The sequence below is a fragment of the Pithys albifrons genome, chromosome 5 (assembly GCF_047495875.1).
Source record: "Pithys albifrons albifrons isolate INPA30051 chromosome 5, PitAlb_v1, whole genome shotgun sequence".
Taxonomy (NCBI): domain Eukaryota; kingdom Metazoa; phylum Chordata; class Aves; order Passeriformes; family Thamnophilidae; genus Pithys; species Pithys albifrons.
In genome coordinates, this window is record NC_092462.1 from 74,963,424 (window position 1) to 74,971,259 (window position 7,836).

The following is a 7,836-nucleotide window of genomic DNA, read 5'->3' on the forward strand; positions in this document are numbered from 1 at the left end:
GGGAAGCTCGTATCGCAAAGTGCACCTTTGCTCTTCTAACACGTGAAACTCTTGATTTCTGACAGACAGGAGACATCAGGGCGCATATTTCTTATGGTTTTGGAAAGTAAATCATATGCATCTAAAAGTCCAGGGGTGGAGCTTGCTTTCACGGTGCAAAGCACTGTGGTTCCTTAGGGGAAGCTCAACGAGCAAAGTGCAACTTTGCTTTGCTAACAAGTGAAACGGTCGATTCCTTTCAGACAGAAGGCATCAGGACCCAGTATTCGTATGGCTCTATCTAGTGAATCACATGCATCAGAGAATACAGGCCTGGAACTTTCTTTCTGGATGCAAAGCACAGTTGTTCCTTAGGGGAAGCTCAACGAGCAAAGTGCACCTTTGCTTTCGTAACAAGTGAAACAGTCGATTCCTGTCAGAGAGAAGGCATCAGGACACATATTTCTTATGGCTTTGGTAAGTGAATAATATGCATCTGAGAATCCAGGCCTGGATCCTTCTTTCTCGGTGATAAACAACTTTGTTCCTTAGGGGAATCTCATCTCGCAAAGTGCAACTTTTCGTTGCTAACAAGAGAAACAGCTGATTCTTGCAAGACAGAAAGCAAAAGGACACACATTTCTTATGGCTTTGATAAGTGAATCATATGCATTCGAGAATGCAGGTCTGGAGCTTTCTTTCTTGGTGAAAACACAGTTGTTAGGTACGGGAAGCTCGTATCGCAAAGTGCACCTTTGCTCTTCTAACACGTGAAACTGTTGATTTCTGACAGACAGGAGACATCAGGGCACATATTTCTTATGGTTTTGGAAAGTAAATCATATGCATCTAAAAGTCCAGGGCTGGAGCTTGCTTTCACGGTGCAAAGCACTGTTGTTCCTTAGGGGAAGCTCAACGAGCAAAGTGCAACTTTGCTTTGCTAACAAGTGAAACAGTCGATTCCTGTCAGACAGAAGGCATCAGGACACAGTATTCTTATGGCTCTGGCTAGTGAATCACATGCATCAGAGAATCCAGGACTGGAGCCCTCTTTCTGGATGCAAACCACTTGTGTTCCTTAGGGGAAGTTCAGCTTGTAAAGCGTAGCATTTTTCGATGCTAACAAGTGAAACAGTCGATTCCTGCCAGAAAGAATGTATCAGGACACATATTTCCTATGGCTTTAGAAAGATTCTCATATGCATCTGAGAATCCAGGACTGGATCTTTCTTTCTCGGTGAAAAACAACGTTGTTCCTTAGGGGAAGTTCATCTCGCAAAGTGCAACTTTTCGTTGCTAACAAGAGAAACAGCTGATTCTTGCAAGACAGAAAGTAAAAGGACACACATTTCTTATGGCTATGATAAGTGAATAATATGCATCTGAGAATCCAGTACTGGATCTTTCTTTCTCGGTGAAAAACAACTTTGTTCCTCAGGGGAAGCTCATCTCGCAAAGTGGAACTTTTCGTTGCTAACAGAGAAACAGCTGATTTTTTCAAGACAGAAAGCAAAAGGACACACATTTCTTATGGCTTGGATAAGTGAATCATATGCATTCGAGAATGCAGTTCTGGAGCTTTCTTTCTTGGTGAAAACACAGTTGTTACGTACGGGAAGCTCGTATGGCAAAGTGCACCTTTGCTCTTCTAACACGTGAAACTCTTGATTTCTGACAGACAGGAGACATCAGGGCACATATTTCTTATGGTTTTGGAAAGTAAATCATATACATCTAAAAGTCCAGGGCTGGAGCTTGCTGTCACGGTGCAAAGCACTGTGGTTCCTTAGGGGAAGCTCAACGAGCAAAGTGCAACTTTGCTTTGCTAACAAGTGAAACAGTCGATTCCTTTCAGACAGAAGGCATCAGGACAGAGTATTCATATGGCTCTGGCTAGTGAATCACATGCATCAGAGAATCCAGGACTGGAGCCACCTTTCTGGATGCAAAGCACAGTTGTTCTTAGGGGAAGTTCAGCTTGTAAAGAGTAGCATTTTTCGGCTAACAAGTGAAACAGTCGATTCCTGCCAGAGGGAATATATCAGGACACATATTTCTTATGGCTTTAGAAAGATTCTCATATGCATCTGAGAATCCAGGACTGGGTCTTTCTTTCTCGGTGGAAAACAACGTTGTTCCTTAGGGGAGGCTCATCTCGCAAAGTGCAGCATTTCGATGCTAACAAGAGAAACAGCTGATTCTTGCAAGACAGAAGGCATAAGTGCACACATTTTTTATGGCTTTGGTAAGTGAATAATATGCATCTAAGCGTCCAGGCCTGGATCTTTCTTTCTAGGTGAAAAACAACTTTGTTCCTTAGGGGAATCTCAACGAGCAAAGTGCAACTTTGCTTTGCTAACAAGAGAAACAGCTGATTCTTGCAAGACAGAAGGCATAAGGACACACATTTCTTATGGCTTTGATAAGTGAATCATATGCATTCGAGAATGCAGGTCTGGAGCTTTCTTTCTTGGTGAAAACACAGTTGTTACCTACGGGAAGCTCGTATGGCAAAGTGCACCTTTGCTCTTCTAACACGTGAAACTCTTGATTTCTGACAGACAGGAGACATCAGGGCACATATTTCTTATGGTTTTGGAAAGTAAATCATATACATCTAAAAGTCCAGGGCTGGAGCTGGCTTTCACGGTGCAAAGCACAGTTCTTCCTTAGGGGAAGCTCAACGAGCAAAGTGCAACTTTGCTTTGCTAACAAGTGAAACAGTCGATTCCTGTCAGACAGAAGGCATCAGGACACAGTATTCTTATGGCTCTGGCTAGTGAATCACATGCATCAGAGAATCCAGGACTGGAGCCCCCTTTCTGGATGCAAAGCACAGTTGTTCTTAGGGGAAGTTCAGCTTGTAAAGAGTAGCATTATTCTGCTAACAAGTGAAACAGTCGATTCCTGACAGAAAGAATGTATCAGGACACATATTTCCTATGGCTTTGGTAAGTGAATAATATGCATCTGAGAATCCAGGACTGGATCTTTCTTTCTGGATGCAAAGCACAGTTGCTCCTTAGGGGAAGCTCAACGAGCAAAGTGCAACTTTTCTTTGCTAACAAGTGAAACAGTCGATTCCTGTCAGAGAGAAGGCATCAGGACACACATTTCTTATGGCTTTGGTAAGTGAATAATATGCATCTGAGAATCCAGGCCTGGATCCTTCTTTCTCGGTGAAAAACAACTTTGTTCCTTAGGGGAATCTCATCTCGCAAAGTGCAACTTTTCGTTGCTAACAAGAGAAACAGCTGATTCTTGCAAGACAGAAAGTAAAAGGACACACATTTCTTATGGCTATGATAAGGGAATAATATGCATCTGAGAATCCAGGACTGGATCTTTCTTTCTCGGTGAAAAACAACTTTGTTCCTCAGGGGAAGCTCATCTCGCAAAGTGCAACTTTTCGTTGCTAACAAGAGAAACAGCTGATTCTTGCAAGACAGGAAGCAAAAGGACACAAATTTCTTATGGCTTTGGAATCTGAATCATATGCATTCGAGAATGCAGTTCTGGAGCTTTCTTTCTTGGTGAAAACACAGTTTGTTACGTACGGGAAGCTCGTATCGCAAAGTGCACCTTTGCTCTTCTAACACGTGAAACTCTTGATTTCTGACAGACAGGAGACATCAGGGCGCATATTTCTTATGGTTTTGGAAAGTAAATCATATGCATCTAAAAGTCCAGGGGTGGAGCTTGCTTTCACGGTGCAAAGCACTGTGGTTCCTTAGGGGAAGCTCAACGAGCAAAGTGCAACTTTGCTTTGCTAACAAGTGAAACGGTCGATTCCTTTCAGACAGAAGGCATCAGGACCCAGTATTCGTATGGCTCTATCTAGTGAATCACATGCATCAGAGAATACAGGCCTGGAACTTTCTTTCTGGATGCAAAGCACAGTTGTTCCTTAGGGGAAGCTCAACGAGCAAAGTGCACCTTTGCTTTCGTAACAAGTGAAACAGTCGATTCCTGTCAGAGAGAAGGCATCAGGACACATATTTCTTATGGCTTTGGTAAGTGAATAATATGCATCTGAGAATCCAGGCCTGGATCCTTCTTTCTCGGTGATAAACAACTTTGTTCCTTAGGGGAATCTCATCTCGCAAAGTGCAACTTTTCGTTGCTAACAAGAGAAACAGCTGATTCTTGCAAGACAGAAAGCAAAAGGACACACATTTCTTATGGCTTTGATAAGTGAATCATATGCATTCGAGAATGCAGGTCTGGAGCTTTCTTTCTTGGTGAAAACACAGTTGTTAGGTACGGGAAGCTCGTATCGCAAAGTGCACCTTTGCTCTTCTAACACGTGAAACTGTTGATTTCTGACAGACAGGAGACATCAGGGCACATATTTCTTATGGTTTTGGAAAGTAAATCATATGCATCTAAAAGTCCAGGGCTGGAGCTTGCTTTCACGGTGCAAAGCACTGTTGTTCCTTAGGGGAAGCTCAACGAGCAAAGTGCAACTTTGCTTTGCTAACAAGTGAAACAGTCGATTCCTGTCAGACAGAAGGCATCAGGACACAGTATTCTTATGGCTCTGGCTAGTGAATCACATGCATCAGAGAATCCAGGACTGGAGCCCTCTTTCTGGATGCAAACCACTTGTGTTCCTTAGGGGAAGTTCAGCTTGTAAAGCGTAGCATTTTTCGATGCTAACAAGTGAAACAGTCGATTCCTGCCAGAAAGAATGTATCAGGACACATATTTCTTATGGCTTTAGAAAGATTCTCATATGCATTTGAGAATCCAGGACTGGATCTTTCTTTCTCGGTGAAAAACAACTTTGTTCCTTAGGGGAAGCTCAACGAGCATAGTGCAACTTTTCCTTGCTAACAAGAGAAACAGCTGATTCTTGCAAGACAGAAAGCATAAGGACACACATTTCATATGGCTTTGGTAAGTGAATAATATGCATCTGAGAATCCAGGACTGGATCTATATTTCTCGGTGAAAAACAACGTTGTTCCTTAGGGGAGGCTCATCTCGCAAAGTGCAACTTTTCGTTGCTAACAGAGAAACAGCTGATTCTTGCAAGACAGAAGGCATAAGGACACACATTTCTTATGGCTTTGATAAGTGAATCATATGCATTCGAGAATGCAGGTCTGGAGCTTTCTTTCTTGGTGAAAACACAGTTGTTAGGTACGGGAAGCTCGTATCGCAATGTGCACCTTTGCTCTTCTAACACGAGAAACTCTTGATTTCTGACAGACAGGAGACATCAGGGAACATATTTCTTATGGTTTTGGAAAGTAAATCATATACATCTAAAAGTCCAGGGCTGGAGCTTGCTTTCACGGTGCAAAGCACTGTTGTTCCTTAGGGGAAGCTCAACGAGCAAAGTGCAACTTTGCTTTGCTAACAAGTGAAACGGTCGATTCCTTTCAGACAGAAGGCATCAGGACACAGTATTCGTATGGCTCTATCTAGTGAATCACATGCATCAGAGAATACAGGCCTGGAACTTTCTTTCTGGATGCAAAGCACAGTTGTTCCTTAGGGGAAGCTCAACAAGGAAAGTGCACCTTTGCTTTGTTAACAAGTGAAACAGTCGATTCCTCTCAGACAGAAAGCATCAGGACACACATTTCTTATGGCTTTGGTAAGTGAATAATATGCATCTGAGAATCCAGGCCTGGATCCTTCTTTCTCGGTGAAAAACAACTTTGTTCCTTAGGGGAAGCTCATCTCGCAAAGTGCAACTTTTCCTTCCTAACAAGAGAAACAGCTGATTCTTGCAAGACAGAAAGCAAAAGGACACACATTTCTTATGGCTTTGATAAGTGAATCATATGCATTCGAGAATGCAGGTCTGGAGCTTGCTTTCTTGGTGAAAACACGGTTGTTACGTACGGGAAGCTCGTATCGCAAAGTGCACCTTTGCTTTTCTAACACGTGAAACTCTTGATTTCTGACAGACAGGAGACATCAGGGCACATATTTCTTATGGTTTTGGAAAATAAATCATATACATCTAAAACTCCAGGGCTGGAGATTTCTTTCACGGTGCAAAGCACTGTTGTTCCTTAGGGGAAGCTCAACGAGCAAAGTGCAACTTTGCTTTGCTAACAAGTGAAACAGTCGATTCCTGTCAGAGAGAAGGCATCAGGACACAGTATTCCTATGGCTCTGGTTAGTGAATCACATGCATCTGAGAATCCAGGACTGGAGCTCTCTTTCTGGATCCAAACCACTGGTGTTCCTTAGGGGAAGTTCAGCTTTTAAAGAGTAGCATTTTTCGGCTAACAAGTGAAACAGTCGATTCCTGCCAGAAAGAATGTATCAGGACACATATTTCTTATGGCTTTAGAAAGATTCTCATATGCATCTGAGAATCCAGGACTGGATCTTTCTTTCTCGGTGAAAAACAACGTTGTTCCTTAGGGGAAGCTCATCTCGCAAAGTGCAACTTTTCGTTGCTTACAAGAGAAAGAGCTGATTCTTGCAAGACAGGAAGAATAAGGACACAGATTTCTTATGGCCTTGGTAAGTGAATAATATGCATCTGAGAATCCAGGCCTGGATCTTTCTTTCTCCGTGGAAATCACAGTGGTTCCTTAGAGGAGCACATCTCGTAACGTGCAACTAACTCTCCCGTGATCTGCTAAACTGTGACACGGTTGATTCGTGCCAGACAGAAGGCTGCAAGATACATATTTTTTATGGATTTGGAAAGAGAATTATATGCATCAGAGAATCCAGGCCTGGAGCTTTCTTTCTCCGTGAAAGAAACAGTTGTTACTTATGGGAATGTACTCTCGCAAAGTGCAGCGAAGAGTCCCATCTGTGCTAACAAGTGAAACAGCTGATTCTTGCCGTTACGAATTTGTTATGGCTTTGGAAAATGAATCACATGCATCAGGGAATCCAGGCCTGCAGCTTTCTTTCTCGGTGAGAAACAGACTTGTTCTTTATGGGAAGCTCATCTTCCAAAATGCAACTAACAGTGCCATGCTCTGCTAACAAGTGAAAACTTGATTCCTGCCAGAGAGAATACTTTAGGGCACTCATTTCTAACGGCTTTTGAAAGTGAATCATATGCATCAGATAATCCATGCCTGGAGCTTTCTTACTCTGGGAAAAACACCGTTGCTCCTTATAGGAAGTTCATCTCGAACAGTGCTGTTAACAGTTCCATGCTCTGCTAAATTTGAAAGAGTTTATTCCTGCCAGACAGAAGGCATCAGGACCGACATTTCTTCTGGATTGGAAAGTGAATCATATGCATCTCACAATCCAGAGCTAGAGCTTGCTTTCTCGGTGAAAATCACACTGGTTCCTTAGAGAAGCTCATCTCGCAAAGTGCAACTAAGAGTGCCATGATCTGCTACAATGTGACACAGTTGATTCCTGCCAGAGAGAAGGCATCGGGATACACATTTCTTAAGGCTTTTGAAAGCGAATAATATGCATCAGAGAATACCGGCATGGAGCTTTCTTTTTTGGTTAAAGCACACTTGTTCGTTAGAGGAAGCTCATCTCGCAAAATGCAGTTTACAGTCCCATGCTGTGCTAACAAGTGAAAGAGTTGATTCCTGTCAGAGAGAAGGCATCAGCAAACACATTTGTTATGGCTTTGGAAAAGTGAATCATATGCATCTGAGAATCCAGGCCTGGAGTATTCTTTTTTGTGGAAAAAGCACAGTTGTTCCTTTTGAGAAGTTCATCTCGCAAAGTGCAAGTAATAGTCCCATGATCTACTAAAATGTGACACAGTTCATTCCTGCCAGAGAGAAGGCATCAGGACACATATTTCTTACGGCTTTGGAACGTGAATCATATGCATCAGGCTCTCAGGTGCCAATGATAGGGCCCCATTAACCTTAGAAAAGGAACAATTGCTTTCTCTCCTGC